The following is a 23,703-nucleotide window of genomic DNA, read 5'->3' on the forward strand; positions in this document are numbered from 1 at the left end:
CAAAAGATGAGCTACACAAAACGGGGGCAGCTCTATTCCAAGAATTAAAAAAAAAAATTACGGGATACAATTAACATTAATTAGAGTGATAGATTGAGCATTTCTAGCTAGGGGTGAGCAAAAAAAAATTGAAATTTTGGTTAGCCGAACTAGTCGGTTTGATTTTAGTTAACCAATATAAAAAACTGGCAGTTAACCAAACTGACTGGTATACATATATTTCTATATTATATATATATATATATATATATATATATATATATATATATATATATATATATATTATAAATTAATAAATATGCATTATATATAAATATATATTTTTAATATATTATTTATTATTTAAAATATTATATTATATATATTTATAATTTTTTACTATAAATTTATAAATATTTTTATAATATATTTTGTAAAAACTAAAAAACAAAAAACCGACAAGCTGAACCGACATTTAACCAAACCAATCAACCAATTAACCAACTAGCTTCGGTTACCGGTTTTTGGAAAACCGATACTACCATTTTGGTTTCAAAAAATGCCCCATAGTTCGGTTAAACCCTTATTTCTAGCAAGTCAGCCTGTAGCTTGATTTGCTTCACAATACACATGTTTGAATGAGATTCTTGCATTGATCCGCATCAGTTCGTTGAGGCACTCTTTGATGATATTATCCAAGTTGCACGGGGTTGCACCTTCCTTCTAAGACAATTAACCACAAGCTTGGAGTCACCTTCTATGATGATTGGGGAATTCTTGTAGTTAATGGCCATGCTTACTGCTTCCCACAACGTCCAAGGTTCAGCTAAATTAATCCAAGTGTAACCAATGTGCCTTAAGATCAAGAATAGCTCCTAAGTAGTTCCTAGCAATACAAGCAATGGAGCACCAACAGCTCTACCTACGAAGCGTTAAAATTGACTTTAATCATTTTGGGGTTGGGGGGAGATCACACAATTAACTTCCATTCTTTAGAACAATCATTGACTTCAGCAAGAGTATAATTCTTAATCTCATTCCAATAGTTCAAAGCTTTGTCAAAAATAATTTGAGGGTGTGAGGCCTTATTACTAAAGCATTTATCAATTTTATTTTTCTAAATAAACCAAAGAAAATTTGCAAAATTTTCTCTAAACAACTGATCATTATTTGGACCTTAATCTCTAGCAATTCTGGTCCACCATAAATTGAACGAGGTATCACTCTCATTTGGCACTGGAAGCATGGTTTTAACAATCATCCACATTTGCTTAGATAACACAGCTTATCAATATTCTCAACCTCACCACAAAATCCACAATCAAGGTTAATATGTTAACCCTTTATGTTATGTGTAAATATGTTATAATTAAATAATAATATATGAATACATCTTTAATATTATATATTCATCATATTAAATAAGAATAACTATGATAAATAGGAATTTTTTTATACACAAAAATATAAAAAAATATTGAGAATTTAGAAATATATTATTAGTATCATCATCAATAGCATAAATTGCCATGTGCAAAGCACTTATACAATTGCTAGTCTCCTTATGCATAATAAATAATTAAATATGTACAAATCTCGAGAACATGATATCCAACTACACATTGAAAATATAGGGGATCTTTGGAACCGTGGCCGTTTCTCAAGAAAATGGTGCCATGTCAGATCCACACAGGTGTTTCAACAAATGCCTAGGTATCTCATTGTTTGGTTCATCAGATTATTAAAAGATCAGGCATGCCTCGAAAATTGGGACCCCACCGATGCATGAAACACCAAATTTGGCATTTCATGCATTAGTGAACCATTTCCCCCAACGGTTGACTGATGTATATTGTATGTGGTGCTTACCACAGCACATACATGAAAAACAGTGATGAAAATCAACTTACCAAACAGCATAATGTTGCTCACTACCTATGTGGAAGAAACGTTTTTTTTTGTAAAAAACGGGCTTTGGAAGCATGAGCATTTTTTCTTGAAAATCGATCCAAAAAAACATCCACACTTCCCAAAACCATGATATTTGACGTTTGTATGTTAAATTCGTGGCGAGTTATTCCTTACATGCAAAAAAAAAAAAGTGCGAGGCCAGGTGTCTATTGTGTATTCCCACCACAATGGTCTTGAGCTAATGGATCCCTCTCATCTACCCCTTCTCACATATAAGCAAGTTGAACTACTTGTAATTGGCTTATTGAATATTCAAACTTCATTTGAGGATGATCAAATTGAAGTCAAATAGTTAGTTGGATTGAGTTTGAGCACGACAATATACTTGGCTCGAGATGCTCATAAGCTTACAATAAAATACAGATATACATAAATATATTAAAATTTAGACATTTATCTATAATAAAAATAAATAAAATTGTATCCACGTTTTATAATATATTTTTATTTATAACATTATAAAATTAATTTATTTATAATCGGCTTGGATCAAGATCAAATAGAGAAACATGCATAGTCCTTTAATCTTAGTTAAGAATGTAGAAAAATAAAACACATGAAAATCACTTTCAAGTTCAAATTTTCAATCTCTCTCTCTATCTATATATATATCCCCAGTTTAGAAATCACTGTCACGTTTTCTCTTATCCTTATCAGTATCAAGTATCAACTCTATTTAATAAAAGTAGAGTACTGTGCAATTTGGGGTCGGGTATGGGGCCAACCCACAAGACATGGGCCTCAGACCCATTTTAGAGCACAAACATGTCCAGCTCATGGCAGTTTGGTAACAGATGAAGTGGTTGAATTAAAAAAAATCTGAATACTTTGTTTTTTAGGCTCAGTGTGGAAGGAGTATAAATACAAATATGTACGGAAAGAAAATTGGTCAGTTTGGAAGGTGCAAATTGAGCCTTAGTGAATAAGATCATAGGGAGGTTCAGAACTTCTTAATGGTAGAAAGAAAATTGGTTGGTGGCTCAGATGGTAGTGTAGCTGTTTAATTGCAGCATGACCAGGGCTGTCAATGGGTCAGGTCCAACCCAATGGACCTGATGGACCCGAACTGATTGTGTCGGTTTTGGGTCCTGATAGTGTCTCGATTATTATTAATTTGGAATCGGTTCCACTCAATCCCAAACTGAAATCCTAAACTGATTCAAATCAAACCCGAGCTATATTGATATAATACATAATAAATAAACAAATTATATAATATATAATGTATAATATTTCATATTTATTAAATGCATTTATTTATTATAATCAAATCTATTAGGTCAGAACCGATTATCCAAAAAAACCCGATCGATTCAGTTCTATGTCTGAAAATTATAGACCCTATCAAGTCTAATTCAATTGTGGATCCACAATATTTCCTATCATTCGGTTATTCGGTTCAATAACTCAGCTATTATCAAAGGGCCTTTCCTTTCCCATTCTATCAACATTCCTACTAAAATTAAGACACTGGGCCGCCTTTCTTAAAATTCTTCAAATTTCAAATGGCCCATGAGTAAAATGTCTAGCCATGGCTGCAACATGTTCATTTTGTAATGACGCACAGATGGCAATACGGTTATTTGACATACTGTGTATGATGACTAATGGTCCGGACTCAAGCCTTAGCCAAGGTCTGCAACCATAAAGAACCTGGGGGATATTATTAACTTATTTCTGGTTGGTCCTAGGCTGCTACTAGGCGTTTAAGTTGGGTGGATTGGGTTAGATTTAAGTTCAACTTATGCACAACCAAGAATTGGGCCTAAGGTCAAAATTGGACCAAACCTGAATCATTCTGATTTATTCAATATAAGCCCAGTCTGCATTAAAATTTGATGCACTTGGATTAAACTCTAGTTCAGGCCAGATTGGATTGATTAATTAATATATACTAAGGCTCCCTTTGATTTGCTAGAATAGGGGTCTGGAATTAAAATTAGAATGGGCAATTCGGATTCCAACTGTTTGGTTGAGTGGAATTGGAATCCCATTCCTATTCCTAGTGGAATAGCATTCCCTCATTTGAGGGAATGGCTATTCCCTCACCCTCCCGTGAAAATGAACCATTCCTGCTGATTTTAATTATTGTTCCTATTTCTGTCTGAACGAAACAGATTATGGGAATAGACCATTCCCAATCTGAAAGTTTATAATTTTAATTCCGATTCTAATTCTAATTATGAACCAAATGGACCCTAAATTCTGGCATTTATTTCAAATTTGATTTTGTCTTATTTGAGTTAAGTTATAAGAGAAAAGGGCAGAAAGAGGAAAGTTATTTATTTGGAGGGAGTAAATTAAGAAGCAAGAGAAAGGTTAGTTGTTTTGCATTAGGTAGGATAAGACTGTAAATCATCAAAAAAATAATAATAATGATAATATAGTAGGAGATTAGAAGGTAATTTTTCTAAGCTGATCTTTAAAAATTACATGTTCAGAGAATACACGTCAGAATTGGGATCTGCTTCTCATAAATCATGCCTCACAACAATGACCGACCTCACAGCCACATCCCACCCCAAATTTAGAGCATCTCCCATAGATAATAAATACAAGTATGGAATATGTTTCCAATGTGCGGCGAGGGCGTTTTATGACTTATGAGGTCCTTCTGAGTAGCAGATGGAGCTTTACAAGTTAAAGCCACTGTGTTTTTGAACATTAACGCTAGACACGTGGCCCACCTATATTCAAACACCTGTCATTTTAAGAAGAGAGACCACTGATTTGTAAACTTAAACCCATCACCATGCTGAGTCGTGTGTTTTTTACATAATGTGAAAAGTGGGAAAGCTCCCACTCTCAATCCCTTCCTAAAAAAATGGAAGCCGGAGATTTTTCATTTCTGAACAATATTGATAATCATCCATCCCAAATAGAAAAGCTTTTGCACAGAGAACTGTAACTTTTGAAATCTACAACTCACAAAACTTTGGGAGAAGAGTGCAATCTCAAAGAAGCTCAGTTAACCTTCATTCGAACGGCCAGGAATGACATTTGTTTAAGCCTGCAACTCAGAGAAGTTCAAGAAACGGGAGAAGATTTCATTACAGGAGCTGCTTCAAACTGCATTTCAAAGAAACTTCGAATTCAGAGTATTAATGCAATTTCAGAGAAACCAATTCAATTCGGTTAGTGTTCAGAAACTGATTCACAGAAACTTCAATTTCTGTATTTTTTTAGAATAGTTTTCGATTAGTTTTAGAGAAAATGATTGCATAAGTAAGGAGAGTAGTTCCATTTTTTTTTTTTAATCTCTATTAAATACGAATGAAAGTGCTTGTAGATCTTTGAGAATTGATTTTAGTAGATTGTCTCAATCCGATTAGTCTACAGATTTTTTACAATTATTAGATACTATGTTTTTTACAGTTATTAATCGCCGACCACCGGCGATCACTTCTGGGTGCTTGTAGATCTTTGGGAATTGATTTTAGTAGATTGTCTCAATCCGATTAGTCTACAGATTTTTTACAATTATTAGATACTATGTTTTTTACAGTTATTAATCGCCGACCACCGGCGATCACTTCTGGGTGGCTGTCGGTGGTTGGGATGGACATATGAATTAATTATAGGCCACCGTTGTACTGTTCTAGACCGGACTCTCTGTGTTATATAGTTATTACATGCTCTGTTTTTTACTGTTATTATTTAGCCGTTAACAGTCATCGCCAGCCACCAGCAGTCACTTCTGGGTGGCTACCAGTGGTTGGGGATGGCCATATGAATCACTTATAGGGCACCGTTGTATTGTTTTAGAATGGCTGAGACCAACGCATCTTGGTTGAGCGATTCTAAGATGTAATAAATAAAAGTAGATAAAACACACTAAGGATACCATAATGGCAACGAAAGTATAGATAAACATACACACACATAATTGATACCCAATAGTAATTACCGTGAGAGAGTAAAAGAGCAGTTGCCCGATAGGAATTACAGTGAGAGAGAGAGAACAATTGCTGGAAAAATGAGGAACTATCGAGTGTTATTTTTAAACCCAATTACTCATCATCTTTGTACTTGAACAATGCAAAAACTAGAGTAGTACAGATATGATGAAGGATGATTTGGTTCGACCTCACAGTTACGCGACACGTGGCAAAAGTAACAGTTTGGCATAAAAGCAAGCCTAAGGCGTTTTCACCAAGGGAAGAAACCAGCGAACCAAACTCCCTACTAGGGGCCCGAATTCACCCTTGGCCCCAAACCGGGACATACCTCGCTGAACTGACCTACCTGGTAACAGCTCGGGATACACCTCGCCGAACTGGCCTGCCTTGTAACAGCCCGGGATACCCCTCGCCGAACTAACCTACCTGTTAACAGCTCGGGATACACCTCGCCGAACTGGCCTACCTTGTAACAGCCCGGGATACCCCTCGCCGAACTGACCTACCCTATACATACCTCCAAACTCAAGACTTCGCCTTGCCTCACCACTCCACATCACCTTTAGGGCACCAAAACCAAACAAACCGTACTATGCCTAACACTGAGGAAGTCCGTTCCCGAGGGCGCCGCACCTGATTGACTTGGGATCTGACGCTTGACGACTGCACTCTAAACGGCCGCCTACCACCACCACCTGACACCGCCATCTCCAGTTAGAGAGACGGTTAGGTAGTGACGGTTTTGTCCCAACAGAAAGGACGACGGCCGAATTGACAGACATAAGGGTAATCAGACCCGACCTGACAAGGGCCTCGGAGCGAGTGCGCGAAGTGATTATAAGAGCCCCTTGCCCCCAACAAACAAGGTATGTGAACTTTGCGCCATTTGGTCTACACTTTGACTTTGAGAGATTACTGACTTGAGCTTCGGAGTTATCACACCGGGTTCCCCCCGGAGTTCTCATTTTTCCCGTTTCAGGCTCCCAGACGCTCCAGCTCAGAGGCGAGTTCATTGACAGCTAAGACCGACCGGATTGCGCTCCATCAATTGGCACCGTCTGTGGGAACGCTTCTAAAAGCCTCCCTTTAAATCTCTTTAACCTACCCTTCTTTCAAAAACTCCAACACCCACTCCAACACTGAAATGGCCTCCTCCAGCAGTGTCGGACGTGGAACCGAAACAACCACTACCGGAGAGCAACTTCATGCTCCGGCGGTGTGCATTGGGCAGTTCTCCATCCCCCTTTCAGTGGATGGGATCCCAAGTTTGAATGTTCCATATGTGGTGGCACCTCTGAACACTCCCTCGCTGAACATCCCTCTCCCACTCCCCATCGAAACGAACTTCACGGAACCAACTACTGTCCCACTGGCAGCCCGTCAAAACCAGATAGATGATCTCATGCAATGTAGGCCCAAATGCAGCAATTTCAGCAGCACCAACTCCAGCAACACCAGGTGTTGCACCACCTCTCCCAACACCATTATCAACAACAATTCCCTCAGCTACCCTTGAACCAGCCGCTCCCCCCCGGCACCCTATTTCAAAGCCGGTCAAGGCCTCCCCCAAGGTGGACGACCTCACCAAGGAGAGGCTTCCCGACTGCAGAACCCCCCTAACAGTCAGGCCTCATCCCCGGGCCGAAAGCAAAGAAAGATCACCCCCGCCTCACAACCCGCGGGTGGGTCAAGAACCTCGCCAACAAAGTCACCTCGGCGCTCCAAGCCCAAGTTCCCACTCATGGAGAACCACTTCAGCGCCTTAGCAGCAGGCCAGCAATCCGGGCCCATCGAGCTCGGCAACACAGAGGCAAGCAGCACCAGCACCAGGCCCAATCAAAAAAGGCGTCGACGAAGTCGCTGAACTGCTACCCGCGTGCTACCCGAGCTCAGAGGCAAGGAAGAAACGAGCTCGGGCAAGGTAAAAACCGTCCCCACTCTCAGTTCCTTCCCCCCTCTCAACAGAACTTTTGGTAGTCCCCTTGCCTAGAGATTTCAAACTCCCTTCTCTGGACAAGTATGATGGGTCCTTTGACCCCAACGACCATGTCGACACGTTTCAGTCGCAAATGCACCTCGCTAGGGCAAGCGAGTCGTGCATGTGCGTGGCCTTCACCACCACCTTCAGAGGGGTGGTCCGCACCTGGTACCGGAACCTAGCTTCCGGGTCAATAAAAAGCTGGCCCCAGTTCGTGCATATCTTCACTGCGCACTTTGTTACCAGCAAAAGGTGTCCAAAACCCGAGGAAAGTATCTTCGGGGTGATCCAAAGAGAGGGAGAACCCATCCGGAGCTACATCAAACGGTTCAATGAAACATGTTTGCAGATCCCTCGGTTAGACCCCGCGGTACAGCTCGCCGCGACCAAAAGAGGAGTGACTCACAAAGAGTTCAAATGGCACATGGTAGCCAGCCAACCAGCCACCATGGCCGACTTCCTCAAGCTCGCGGACAAGTTTATGAGAACAGAGGAAGAGATCAACCAGAGAAACGAAGGCAGGGTTGAAAAAAGAAAAAGAGAAGGCGAGCCCTCCAACCCAGGTGATAGAAGAGGCCATAACCGAGAGGCGAAGCCAAGCCAGCCGTCCCGAGCTCCCTTAGCAGTTCGGATGGATTACACACCATTGAACACAAGGCGGACCGAGATCCTGATGACGATCAAGGACGCCCCTTACGTAAAGTGGCCACCTCGCCTGAAGAGCAACCCCGACGAGAGGAACAAAAATTTATATTGTAGTTTTCATAAAGACCACGGTCATAGCACTGAGCAATGTAATAATCTCCGCGACGAGATAGAAGGACTCATCCTTTGTGGGTACTTAAGAAATTTTGTACATTATGACAATAGTAATAAAGCAGGTCGGCAAGGGGAACACGGGAAGGATGTCCTCGAGCCGAACAACAGACCGGCCAAAACCTTGCAACGACCTCCCCTAGAAGAAAGGCCAGTCCGGGGAACCATCCACGTGATAGTGGGCGGTTCGGTGGTGGCAGAATGCACTTCGGCGGCAGCAATGACGTGAGTTCGCGAAGTAGCCCGAGAGGAGCAGAACCCTCCCAAGAGGCCGAAGAAGGAAGAACCGATCTTTTTTACAGAAGATGACGCGCGAGGTGTTCATTACCCCCACGACGACGTGCTCGTCATAAAGCTAAGGAACAACGACTTCGAAGTCCGGCGCGTACTGGTAGACTCAGGCAGTTCGGCGGACATACTATTCAAATCGGCATTCGACTAGTTGCAATTGCAGAAAAGCGATTTGAAACCCGCTCACACTCCTCTGGTAGGCTTCAGCGGAGAGGAAGTCAGGCCCTTGGGAAAAATAACAGTACCTGTGGAAGTCGGCACATGGCCGTGCGCGGTAAGACTCAACCACGATTTCCTGGTGGTCGCGACCCCCTCCCCATACAATGCCATAATAGGGCGATCAATTACGCATATTCTGCGTGCAGTGGTCTCCACCTATTATCTGGCAATGAAGTTCTCCATGGACTTCGGTGTGGGGGTAGCGCGGGGCGACCAACTTGAGTCCCGCAAATGCTATGTTGCCGCCCTGAAGGGAAAAACCAAGGCAGCCGACGATCTCGAACTAGAGCGACCTGCAGAGCAGGGCGAGGAACAAGCTTCGCCCATTGAGGAAACAGTCGCAGTCCCGGCCTTGGCTATAGATCCGCCGCAAACACTACAGATCGGTGCCTCCGTCAACGAGCCTTTGCGAACTGAACTGATGAGTTTCTTAGTCCAAAATTTAGACATTTTTGCATGGTCCGCGGCAGATATGCCTGGTATTGACCCCGACCTTATAACTCACAAGCTTAACACTGACCCTGTAGTCAGACCCATTAGATAGAAGAAACACAACTTAGCCCCGGAGCGCTGGAGGGCGGTCGACGAAGAAGTAAAAAAGCTCCTCGCAACGGACTTCATAAGGGAAGTTCATTACCCGAGCTGGGTAGCCAACCCAGTGCTGGTGAAAAAAGCCAACGGCAAGTGGCGCATGTGCGTCGATTACACCGACCTAAACCGAGCTTGCCGAAAAGACTGCTTCCCCCTACCCCGAATTGATCGCCTGGTGGACGTGACCTCGGGACACGAGTTGCTAAGTTTCCTGGACACATACTCGGGCTACAACCAGACTAAGATGGACCAGTCCGACCAAGAAAAAACCAGTTTCATTACCGATTTGGCCTGTACTGTTACAAGGTCATGCCCTTCGGGCTAAAGAATGCTGGTGTGACCTTTCAAAGACTTGTGAATAAACTTTTTCGGCCTTTAATTGACATGAAAATCGAATGTTATGTAGACGACATGGTCGTCAAAACACAGTTTTTGCGAGAATTAATAAAAGACGGATTCTGTCTTCCAAATTCTGCGTCAATATAACATGAGACTAAACTCAAACAAGTGTGTCTTCGGTGTTACATCGGGTAAGTTCCTATGGTACATTGTCAACCGGCGCGGCATTGAGGCCAACCTGGACAAAATAGAGGCCATCCTTGATATGAGACCACATCGGAAAGTAAAAAAAGTTCAAAAGCTAAACGGTCGAATAGCCGCTCTGAGCCGCTTCATGTCCAAGTCGACAGACTGCTGCCTACCTTTATTCAAGGCAATCAAAGGCAAAGGGTTCGAATGGACCCGAGATGCCAGCTCGCGTTCGACGAGCTAAAGACTTACCTCGCCACTGTACCAACCTTAGCCAGACCCGAAGCGGGCGAGGTCTTAGAACTGTACCTCTCGGCGAGCGACGAAGTGGTCAGTTCGGTATTAGTAAAACAAGTAGATCGGGTCCAACGGCCCGTCTATTATGTTAGTAAAATTCTGCAGTGAGCAGAAACAAGGTACCCGCAGATAGAAAAAATTGCCTACGCACTGGTGATATCAGCTCGGAAACTCCGCCTGTACTTCCAAGCTCACACCGTCGTTGTCTTAACCGACAAACCCCTAAGACAAGTTTTGCTGAAGCCCGAGGTCTCCGGTAGGCTGATGAAATGGGCCATCAAACTCAGCGAGTACGATCTCTAGTACAAACCCTGGACCGCAATTAAGGCCCAAACTTTGGCAGACTTTATCGCCGAGTGCACTTTCAGCCACGAAGCCCTACAGGTCGAGCCCAAGGTCCCCGGTTCGGGTGAACCCGGAGCTCCCGAGCCAATAGAGTCTGAACCCCGTGAAGTAGCAACCAGTGTGGCATCTCTCTTGGTCAAGCAAAACGCGAATTGGGATGAGGAGCCCTGGATCCTTCACGTGGATGGTTCATCGAACCAGCAAGGCAGCGGGGCTGGAATAGTCTTAGGCGGCCTGGGCGGCACAAAATTAGAATATGCACTACGCTTTAAGTTTGCTGCATCCAACAACGAGGTAGAGTACGAAGCACTGATAGCCGGGCTGAACCTAGCATGAAAGGTAAAGGCAAAGCACTTGGTCATCTGCAGTGATTCCCTGCTCGTGGTCAACCAAGTTACGGGCGAGTATGAAGCACGCGAGCTCTCCATGATCGCATATTTGGCGAAAGCAAAAGAGGCCCTGCTCAACTTCTAGTCACACTTCATCGGGCAAATCCCGAGGTCAGAGAACACTGAGGCCGACGCTCTGTCCTGGTTAGCCAGCACAAATCACAACAACATGAGAACCGTGTACATAGAGGATTTACCTCGGCCTAGTATTCTCGGGGGGGGGGGGGCAGAGGAGGCTGCTCCAGTCCTCGAAGCAGAACGCAATGCGGCCAAGAGGGTGCAGCGCCAGGCAACCAAATACGCCATAATAGAAGAACGGTTATACCGACGGTCCTACACGCTCCCCTACTTGCGTTGCCTGCGACCTGCCAAAGCCAAGTTCGTACTCCGTGACACTCATGAAGGCCTGTGCGGCGGACACTTGGGGGGCAGAGCACTCGCCCAAAAAGCACTTCGACAAGGATACTACTGGCCAACGATGAAGGCAGAAGCTGTCGAGCTCGTCAGAAAATGCGACAAGTGTCAGAAATACGCCAATATCCACCATCAGGCTGCTTTCAACTTCAAATACCTCGCCAGCCCGTGGCCCTTTGCACAATGGGGCATTGACCTCCTGGGGCCATTCTCGCTAGCAATAGGTGGAAGAAAATTCTTAGTTGTTGCAGTAGATTACTACATGAAGTAGATAGAAGCCGAACCTCTAGCAACTATTACGGCCCGGAACATACAGAACTTCTTTTGGAAGAACATAATATGTCATTTCCGGTTACCTCGGATACTAATTTTCGACAATGGCAAGCAGTTTGAGGATATCAAGTTCCAAGAGTGGTGCCAGAACATGGGGATTCGGCAAAACTTCACATCAGTCGCGCACCCGCAGGCAAATGGTTAGACGGAATTAATGAACAGAGCCATCCTGCGCAGACTGAAAGCACGTCTGGATCGTGCTAAGGGACTGTGGGTCGAAGAGCTACCAAGTGTCTTGTGGGCTCACCGAACTACAGAAAAAACTGCCACGGGAGAAACCCCCTTCAACCTCACCTACAACACTGAAGTAGTTATCCCGGCAGAAATCGAAGTACCAACATTGCGACTAGAAACATATGGCGATTGGACAAACGGAGATGAGTTACGTACCAACCTTGACCTATTGGACGAGGTAAGGGACCTCGTGCACATCCGGACAGCGGCCTACCAGCAGCAGGTAGCTTGCTACTACAATGCCAGAGTAAAGCGACGAAGCTTCCGAGTCGGCAACCTGGTCCTTCGTAAGATTATGGTGCCCGAACCCGGCGTGGGCAAACTTGGACCAAACTGGGAAGGGCCCTATAAAGTAAAGAGAGCGCTTGGGGGGACATACGAGCTCGAAGCTTTGGAAGGAAAACTAGTACCTCGAGTGTGGAACATCGTGAACTTAAGGCGATACTACCTATAAACCGCCAAGCGAAGTGGACGAAATCGCTATAAGGTCCTATGGGCCACGATGCGGAGCCAAGAGGAACCTCAGTGTAAACAAGCAAAGAAAAGTTGGGCATATTATCAGCTCAACAAAAAATCAGTTCGCTACAAAAGCCTTCGCGGCAAAACAGGTCGCGGAAGTATAATAACCTGGACAAGTGGCATATTATCAGTTCGACAAAGAATCAGTTTGGGAAAAAGGAACATGGGCAAAAAGATTTATCTATTCTGTTGCAAGAAACAGGAGTACATTGGCCATTAGAAGGCACTTCAAAAAAAAAAAAGAGATTATCTTTACATGCCCGGAGCTACTTCTTCACCATCAGAAGGCACTTCAACAACACCCGAAGGCCCTGCCTCTCCTTCAGAGTCCGGCTCGCCATCGGCAGCATTGGCCATCTCCTGAGTTATACGCGAAGTGGATATGACACTAACATCGAGGTCGGGTACGTGTTCCGGATCATCCACCGGCTCAGCTTGAACCCCCTTCTGTAAGAATCCACCATCAGATCATCAAAACGCGGAGAGGCAATACAGTCTTCAACAGCCTTCTTCTTGGCGTCTTCAATACCTTGGGAAAAAAATCTGCGTCTTCTCCCTGATGTCCTCCTGAAGTTATTCGACTTGATGCTGCAAGCCCAAATTCAAATCCGCCATGTGTTTGACGACTACCCCCATGGCCTCGGCATCACGCTGAGACATCGCCTACCTGGCCATGGCAACGCGAGCAGCTTCTTCGGCAGCTTAAGCGGCCGCCTCAGCGGCTCGGGTATTCACCTCGGCTGCACGGAAAGCCTCTTCAGCAGCATGGGCGGTAGCCTCAGCAGCTCGCGCCCGTCGCGAGCTCCTCTCTACTTGGGCCGCTAAGGCATGAATTGAAGAATTCACCTACCAAAAGAAACAAGTGAGCAACAGTCGCAAAAGCGATAGAAAGTGACGAAATCTGACTTACCACCATAGCGTGTGTTACGGCGCGGCAGGCGACCTGATTCAAAGGAAGATCAGTCCACGCCGCGATCTCCTCGGGAAAAGTAGCCTCCCTACTCTTCTGAAGAGCATAGTTCGGCATCAACACGCTCCTGAACTCCCCTCGAGCTCCCAAGCCCGGGGGCCCAGCTCGCGTATGAGCTGGCCCTGAGTGAGCAGGAGCACTAGAGTATGCAGGAGCACCCGTATGAGTAGTCTCAACGTAAGGCGCCCCGGTGGTTTCATACATCGGCGGAGTCACCTCGGGCTCCCTCGGCAGATCCTCCGGCGTGTGGCCTGGAACTTGAGGCTCCTCATCCGGGGGCAGCTCGGTACGAGTTCGCTTGGCGACCCGCTTCCTCCTATTCTTGCCCTGGAACAGGCGTCCCCCAAGAGTTCTCTCCGCATCTATCGCAACTGTAAAAATGAGCTCAACGTCAGAAAAAATGAAGAAAAAAAGCAAGCAAGAAATCGCATAACTAGAAACCTACACGAACTCAGGCCGACTGCAATAAGCTTGGCCTCCGTCAAGTACTCATGACACTTTAAACCTTGTCGTGCCCATTGCTGGAGGCCCTTCAACGTCTCTTTGTCGAGAGTGACACCAGAATCAGGAGCAACCTCACCCCACCCGGTCTGAAAGGGCCATCCTTGTGCACTTCGCACGCCGAAGTAGTCCCGCTTCCATGCCGGGACCTTATTAGGAAGATCGTGCAGAAGCTTAAAGCCCGGGTGAGGAGAAAGGTAATACGCCCGTCTTCCCCCAGGAAGAGAACCCGCTTGTCTCTTAAGCATCAAGATGGAGGAGAATATCTCCAAGTCTAAAGGGAAATTCTGCTCGCAGAAAAGGGAGACTGTCCCCACTAGGTTCCGAATAGAGTTCGGGTGAAGCTAGCCAATGGTAACACCAAAGTGGTTTATGACTTCGACTAAAAGGGGGTGGAAAGGCAGTCGCAGCCCCGCGACGAACTGCTCTCGAAAAATCATGATCTCGTCAGGACCGTGTTCCCAAGGAAAACTACCCGAGGGAATGAAATATGTATACCCCTAGGAAGATTGTAAGACATGAGTATAGATTGGAGCCCCTTGGGCGTCATGGTTGAGGGACCAAACCTATCTAGCATCCGACCTCGGCGAGAGGTAGACGCCAAACTGCCCGAAGCGGCTCGGCCTACGGGTTCATAGTCATCCTCAAGTTCCACCTCGGGATCACTAAGGCAGTCGGGGGATACGGCTTGGTTTGTAGAACCTACATCAGTCCTACTTGAAGAGTCGTCTGAGCTATCAAAGCTAGACATCGAGGAAAATATGTGGATTCAGGAAGGTACTCACCGGAAGAAAGTTTTGAAGGCTCCGGAGACGGGAACAAGCCAAAAAACCTTGGAGGCTAAGTGACCAGCCTAGACGCGAGCTGAAAAAACTTGGACGCGAGTTGAAAAACTTGGATGCGAGCTCAATAGGCAAACCGCATAAGTGACAAATCGACTAGGGTCCCCCACTATTTATAGCTACAGTAACCAAGAACCGACCGTGCAGATCAAAGACGATCCGGCGGCCCACATTCGCGCTGACAGCATGTCCCCTGAGTTCGAGACGTGATTGACGCACATCTTTCCGAAAGGAGCGAAACGTTAGCGCACGCCTTTTGAAACTGACGTCGCACGGGCGCACGTCTTTCTGAAACTGACCGCGCCGCACGTCCCCCTACAACTAACAAAAACAGCCAGCACACATCCCTTCAGAACGATAGAGGCGCGCTTTCTTCAAATTTAAATGACCCACTGTCACGTCCCAACGGCGCAAGTTTTTGAAATTTAAAACACGCGCTGTCACGACCATCAACACTTATGAGCAGTAGTTACGTTTCCCGCCTTCTCGGAACCGAAGAACCTTGGCAAATGTAACTCGCGCAATCAAGATTCGAAGGACGGGACAAATCCACTTACCACCTTGCAAAACTCCCTACACCAGGGCAAGACCCTTAGCACGAGGAGTGGGGGGCAATTGATGAATGATGATTTGGCCCGACCTCACAGTTATGCGACACGTGGAAAAAGCAACAGCTCAGCACAAAAGCAAGTCTAAGGCGTTTTCACCAAGGGGAGAAACTAGCGGACCGAACTCCCTACTAGGGGCCCGAACTCACCCTTGGCCCCAAACCGGGACATACCTCACCGAACTGACCTACCAGGTAACAGCTCGGGATACACCTCGTCGAACTGGCCTGCCTTGTAACAGCCCGGGATACCCCTCGCCGAACTAACCTACCTGGTAACAGCTCGGGATACACCTCGCCGAACTGGCCTGCCTTATAACAGCCCGGGATACCCCTCGCCGAACTGACATGCCCTATACATACCTCCGAACACAAGACTTCGCCTCGCTCACCACTCCACATCACCTTCAGGGCACCAAAACCAAACAAATCGTATTATGCCTGACACTGAGGAAGTCCGTTCCCAAGGGCGCCGCACCTGACTAACTTGGGATCTGACGCTTGACGGCCGCACTCTAAATGGCCTCCTGCCACCACCACCTGACACCGCCATCTCCAGTTAGAGAGACGGTTAGGTAGTGACGGTTTTGTCCCAACAGAAAGGACGATGACCAAATTGGCAGACGTAAGGGTAATCATACCCGACCTGACAAGGGCCTCGGAGCGAGTGCGCGAAGTGATTATAAGAGCCCCCTGCCCCCAACGAACAAGGTATGTGAACTTTGCGCCATCTGGTCTACACTTTGCCTTTGAGAGATTACTGATTTGAGCTTCGGAGTTATTACACCGGGTTCCCCCCGGAGTTCTCATTTTTCCCATTTCAGGCTCCCAGACGCTCCAGCTCAGAGACGAGTTCGTTGACCGTTAAGACCAACCGGATTGCGCTCCATCAAGATCCAATCCTCTCGTTTCTCTCTCGCTCCCTCTCTTAGGTGAAGGCGTTTCAGAAGTTTTGGCAAGGGAGAAATGGGAGTCTTCACTTTGTTTGCAGAAGCTGTGTTGCCAAATGGAAAGCAAAACAGCTTTTCGGTGACCTAGAAGCTGCGGCTGCATCAACCTATGTTGGAGCGAAGCAGAGATGCGCCTGTTCACCTCCTGTTGGTGAACAGAGGAGTCAACAAACAGTATCGTCGACACTGCCGTCAGCTCGCGAACAGTATCACCCGTGTGAAAACAAACTCTTCTTAACTATAGTGAAGAGTCGATGACCATGATCGTCAACATTGCTGCTCACAAAGACCTGTTCATCTTAAAATGAAAACAAACATTAGAGAGAAAATTTTCTCTATTAGGTGTGCCCCTTCTGAAAATCAATATAAAATGATACCTCCACCCATCCCCTATTTTTCATTTCATGCCTTTGACGATGACCACAGAGATTCAACCCATTCCAAGTTTTTGTATTTATATTTTTCTCTTCATTTTCTCTTTTTATGCTTTTTAAATAATAACCTGATAATCATTTTAATTATAGTTAATTGTGCATTAGAGTTATGTAAAGTATCATAATTTAGTATAATTAAGAAATATATTATAAGAAAGTATTTTGATTAATAGTAAAAATTTTAATTATAACAATTATTATGATAATAAAATATTTAGTTAAATACTTATTATTAATTAATTAATTAGTTAATTAATTAAATATTACAATACAAATAATCTTTCAAAAAATAAAGAAATAATAATAAAAATTAGACATTTTTTCAAATAATCATTCCTAAACTTCTATAAGTGAAGGTTAATTGAACTTCTTTGAACTTCTCTGTGTTTGCAACTCATAAAAGACTGCAATATTAGAGAAACTGATTCTATAAGGTCATTTAGTTTATCATGCTTTGTATTTTATTAATGTGTAAGAAATTAGTTGACGCTATTAAGGTTTGTTCTGTTTAATTTTTGTTCAAGAGCTATGCTTTAATCGATGCATTTTCAGTTTTGTGGTTCATTGTTATTTAAATCTTCATGTTGTTTAGAAACCATTGGCGACCAACGACGATGTAGTGCTTTCTTCTCCGACACTAATAAAACCCATGATGTTTAATTTTTTTTTCCTGCTCTAATGTAATGTCCGCCAAAAGTAAAATTTCCTTATTACTAATAACTTATATTTCTTTGAAAATTTCTTCTTCTATTTATTTTATCTCTTGTTTATCTTATATATTTTTACATGTTTTTAGGTCCAAATGGGTGGCAAACCTCCAATATTTGGACTGCTGATGTAATATGCAGTGTCCTCTATGTTCGTAACTCTAATGAGTGAACAATTTTAATATCGGGTAAAGAACGTGAAGGTTTATGGTTAGTTGGGTGGGGTCAGTATTTGATTATAATTTGGCTCCTTTAATAAAATGATTTGGCCCGGTTCATTAACTAAGTTGCAAACCCAGTTTAATTCATTTAAAATCAAACTGGTTTCATTCATTAGGAAATTATTAATTTGACATGCTAATTAATTATTGTTAATTGCTAAATGAATACTAATTAATGCTTTCTAATTAATTAATTCCATCTATTAATTACTAATAATAATTACTCATAAAATTAGTTAATGATAATAATTACAACTAATAATTAATTGATGGTATTAATTATTTACTGATAATATTGCTAATTATTATTTCGAAATGATTATTAATATCGATTTTGATAAAGGTACATAATATTTAGTAAATAATCATTTTATATTTATATTAACTCATTTAATATATTTTTAACTATTATTTAATGCTAATTATTTATATAATAATTATTTTCAGAATTTATAGTTCAGACATTTAGATGAAATAATTAATTATATTATTATTATCACTAATTATAATTAATACTATTGTATTAGTTAATTTAATTATATTATTATTATCAATAATTATAATTAATTATTATTACAAATAATTATGTCTGATTATAATTACTTACTGATAATTAATTCCTTATAATAATGATAATTATTAATTCAGAATTTTAATTAATTAATGATAATTAATAAGTATTTTAATAATTTTAATTATCAATTGTGATTTAATCATTATATATATATATATATATATATCATATTAGTACAAATATAATTACATATTTAGTGTTAATTATTTACATTATTATTATTATTATTATTATTAATTATAATTAATACTATTATTATTCTCCAATCAATATTTCATTTAGTAAAAGTTAAATTATAAAACTTTGAATTATTCAATTTTGTTAAACTAAAAGAATTATTACAGCAATTACTTTTTCATGAATTAACTAAAAATCTTAATTATAACAAATTATTTACTTAATAATAACAACAACAACAACAACAACAACAACAACAACAATAAAAATAATAATAATTTAATAGAAAATTTTATTACTTAAAAATCTTTGCTGAAACTACCCATTTTAATTCAGATAGATTATTAATCAATAATTTTAATTTCTTAAAATTACTGTTTACTCAATATTTTTAATTACTCTTTGGTTAACGACCTTATTTTTGAATAATTGGTTTTTTATGTTCAATAAATATTTTTTTTTTCAAAAATCCAAATAATTTTTCATTTTCAATACTAACCATTTTATTTTTCTCCTATTCAATTTTCCAATAGATAAAAAATAAATTAATGAGATTTACTATTATTATCAAACATAGTTAAACTAAATACTAATAATTAATAAAAATAATAATAATTCTTTTATACTCATAATAATTAATTTATAATGATACACATGATGTTAATTATTAAATGTTAATCATAATTATCATTACTTAGTACTTGGAAGTTAATAATTATTATTTCTATGGGCAGCAAATAATGTTAAAATTAACTTCCCCCGCTCCCTATACTTAGTACGAGTTATTCACTAGTTCTAATAAATATTTTTTTTTGCAAAAATCCAAATATTTTTTCATTTTCAATACTAACCATTCTATTTTTCTCCCTTTTAGTTTTACAAAAGATAAAAAACAAATTAATGATATTTACCTATTATTATCAAACCCGATTAAATTAAATACTAATAATTAATAACAAAAATAATAATAATTCTTTTTATTCATAATAATTATTTTATAATTATACACATAATGTTAATTATTAAATGCTAATAATAATTAACATTACTTAGTACAGGGAAGTTAATAATTATTATTTCCGTTGGCAATGAATAATGTTAAAATTATTTGCTGAAATTACCCATTTTAAATTAGAATTCTGCATTTGGTTGCAATGTGTGTGTGTGTTTATATATTCATAATAATAAAATTATAATTATACATGTAATGTTAATTGTTAAATGTTAATCATAATTAACATTACTTAGTATGGGGAAGTTAATAATTATTATTTCCGTTGGCAACAAATAATGTTAAAATTATTTGCTGAAATTACCCGTTTAAAATCAGAATTCTGCATTGAGTTGCAGTGTGTGTGTGTCTATATATATATAACTTCCCTTGTTCCCTGTACTTAGTATGAGGTTATTCACTAGTTCTAATAATGTAAATTTAACATTATTGATTCCCCATACTTAGTATTGGTTCAGGGCGAGGCACCAATTCCCCATCGGGGACGGAGAATCCCCAAAATTTCCCCACACTGAGGGAACTACCTAAACACATCTAATTTATGGATATTTTACAATTAGGATTATGAAAATTTAGGTGTATTTTATAAATGAAATTATGGGATCCTAGGATTATAAGAAAATGGGGAAAACTTAGAGATATTTTAAAAATCAATATTAAATCTACGAATATTTTACTAATTCACCATTGGGTTCAGGGAATTATATGCAAATCTATGGATATTTTCCTTGTCCCCGCCTCGTCTATGCCCCATCTTTGTTTAAGATTTGAGAAAACTTGCCCCGTTCAGGGAGGGGTAGGGTAGGGCCCTAGTTTTATAGGGAAAATTCCCATCCCTACAATTCTAATAATTTTCTATAATTAATTAAATAATGATGATTTCTAAAAATTATTGAAATTGCTATTGAAAATTAATAATGTATAGTAAATTAGTTATTTACAATAACAATAAATTAATGTAAATTATTTACTTTTTAAGCCTAAATTATTGACTATTAATCAAAGTAAATGTAATTATAGTAAATTAATGTAATTATGGTAAATTACATTATTTTTAATTAAAAGTAACCCATTTGTTGCTAATTAATGTAAAATCAGGTATGATTGAATTAAACCAAGTGGTCTAGATTGGTGTGGATAGACTTAATAATTTTCCTAAATTATTTAATAATTATTTATTGAAATAATAACAATATATAATGGATTTCTATTTAAATAATTTAATTTTCCTAAATTTTTAATAATAATTTATTTGAATAATATGGATTATTTTTTAAATAGTTTTTGAGAATATTTTTTTCATAGATTAATTTCTTATTTTTAATTACTTATTTAAAAAGTAATTATGGATTCTTAGTTAAAGTGTTTCCTTAAATTATTTGATAATTGTTAACTATAATTGTTGATTTTATAGAAATTAGTAAATTACACTATTTAGTAATATCTTTTATCAATAAGTTATTATTGTAATGATTAATGTAAATTATGATAAGCGTTGAAATTTTGTACATTTATTAACAACCAAAAAATATTAAATAATGGATTGTTCATTACTTTTTGATAGATTATTAAATTATTTAATATTTGTTAAATAATGGATTATTTCTGAAATAATTATTCCATAATTTTTGGTAGAATATTTTCCATAAATTTTTAATAATTTTCATTAATGGATTATTTAACTATAGATTATTACTTAAGAATTGATTATTTAACAATAATGGAAGATGCCACGAATATACATGAAACATCGAATTCCCCTCATTCCCTCTCTTTGCTTGAAATCAGGTATATAGATATAAATATTGTTTTATTTGGAAAACCAAATGTTAATAAATTATGATCCTATTTTTATAAGAAAGTGGAGAGAATAGGTAATTAGAGACAAAAGTGAAGGGGAGGATAAAACATATATTGAGCTTATTAAGGAGAGAATTTAGGTTGTTATAGAAAGTGAGAGACATGAGTTGTGGGGGGAGAGAGAGAGAACCAATGGGAAGGGAGATAAATAAAGAAAGAGGGTGCTGAGATGGCAAATTGGGAGTGATGGAAAAAGGGAGAGGAGAGAAAGTCAAGGAGAATGATGGGCTGCTCTCTCTCTCTCTCTCTCGCTCTCTGTTTGCCATTGTTTTGTATGAAAGGAAAACTACCGTCGCTGTCAGTTGTTCTCTCGTTCGTTGACACGGTAAGACCGCCGTCGACCCTAAGACACTATACTATTTCGTTTTCTTCTAGTAAGCTAGCTCTTATTGATATTTTTTTTGTTTGTTTTTTTGTAGATCTATTGCTTCTTCCCGCAAGTCTCGCTTTTCACAAACCATTGCGGTCTTATTTCGATCCTGATATCTACCTATTATCCCATTCGTTGGTGCCAGTAAGACCACCGTTGAGCTTGAGGCCCTCAACTCTTTCGGTTTTCTGCTGATAAGCTAGTTTATATTGACTTTATTTTTTTTGCAGATCTATTTCTTCTGGCAAGCTAGCTAGTTCATATTACTTCTGGTAAGCTAGTTCAAAATTTTTTTGGAGAAGGACAAATAATGATACAACCAAATCTCAGTCCAAGCTTCATCCACATTCTAAGAGGGTCATTTCACTTAATTGAGTGATAGATGGAGAGCCGTAAGAACATACAAGAAGTTGATTTGGGCACATCCCATTTTTTATTTCCATTCTCATTACTTCCCTTGTGAAAATTAAAAAAGAAAACCCTCTATTTTTTTATTGCTTTTACATGATATTGCTCCAAAAGTATGTTGTATCTCTCATGCAAATCTCAGATAGTCGTATATCTATTAGCATAAACACTTGTCATACAAAACGAATTTAGTAGATATCTCAAATGGTAGTATATCTCTCCTGCAAATCTCATTATTTCCCTTGCTAAATATTATTAACCGGATCTCAGCTGTTGTAGCCTCAATAAATTGGTTCAGAAGATTCAATACTTCATGGTCTACCCCATGCTCTTGTAACACGCTCGTACAACAGCCATGACAGGAAACAGAAAGTGCTTGTGTCAATAACAGGGATTCACATTAGACAACCATTTGCTAACAAAAACTGTAGAATGGGTATGGGCATAAAGAAAAAAGATTAATGACGATATGAATTTGGGAGTGATATAAACAACAATTCAATCAATAATAGAATAAACTTAAGCTCCTTTTATAACAATAGAACAACCTTAATTGCCTTATAACACAGTCAAGTAAATTCCCGCATGAGCTCATATTATCTTGTGGACCCAGTAGGTCAGAAGATGGAAGAAAGTTGATTGAGATGGTCTTATTATGTGAAAATGGAAAAATGACTATTCTTATGTTTGGTATTGTGGGTCACTGAGGAATAATTTAGGCTGTGTTTGGTTTGAAGGAAAAAATAAGGAAAGGAAAGGAAAGGTAGAGAAACTCATATAAGGTTTGTAAAGGTTTTTTAACCATTCCTTTCCTTTCCCTACTTTTTCCTTTAAATCAAACAAAGCTTTAGTGTAATAGGAATGCTAGAAAATGCCTAGATTGATGTAGTAAGTGAAAATGATTCTAAAACTTATTTGTTATTGGGATATACCCTAGATACATTGGATGCAAAAAGCAGAATGTGTACAAACCACAAATGCATGAATTAAGACATAAAAATTTCTCTTTATTGGCCTTAATTATCGATGGGCAATTTTTATTTGATTGTAACAAGTAAGGGCCACTCACACATACATCCCCAGTTAGATGTGATTTTCGTCCAAAACCAATTGTTGAATCTCAAAATATGCAAGCAAAGGGTAGTTTGAACCATTGGATCGATTCAATGGCACCCAAATATAAAGGAAAGGTGCCATGCCGAATCACCCATATGGCCATTTCTTGAAATGCCCTTCCAAACAGCAAAAGATGAGGAAACATTTATCT

The 23,703-nt window shown here is 40.1% G+C and overlaps 1 long non-coding RNA gene across 1 annotated transcript; it reads left to right on the forward strand.

The window, feature by feature from the left end:
• Positions 1–4,747: 4,747 nt before the first annotated feature.
• Positions 4,748–22,515, forward strand: LOC148849923 (uncharacterized). Its single transcript, XR_016098958.1, has 3 exons — positions 4,748–5,084; positions 22,078–22,172; positions 22,259–22,515. It is a non-coding gene; the product is annotated as an uncharacterized LOC148849923 (long non-coding RNA).
• The last annotated feature ends 1,188 nt before the right edge of the window (positions 22,516–23,703 follow it).

Source organism: Nelumbo lutea, chromosome 5, assembly GCF_056320005.1.
Source record: "Nelumbo lutea isolate HS-2025 chromosome 5, American lotus-T2T, whole genome shotgun sequence".
Taxonomy (NCBI): domain Eukaryota; kingdom Viridiplantae; phylum Streptophyta; class Magnoliopsida; order Proteales; family Nelumbonaceae; genus Nelumbo; species Nelumbo lutea.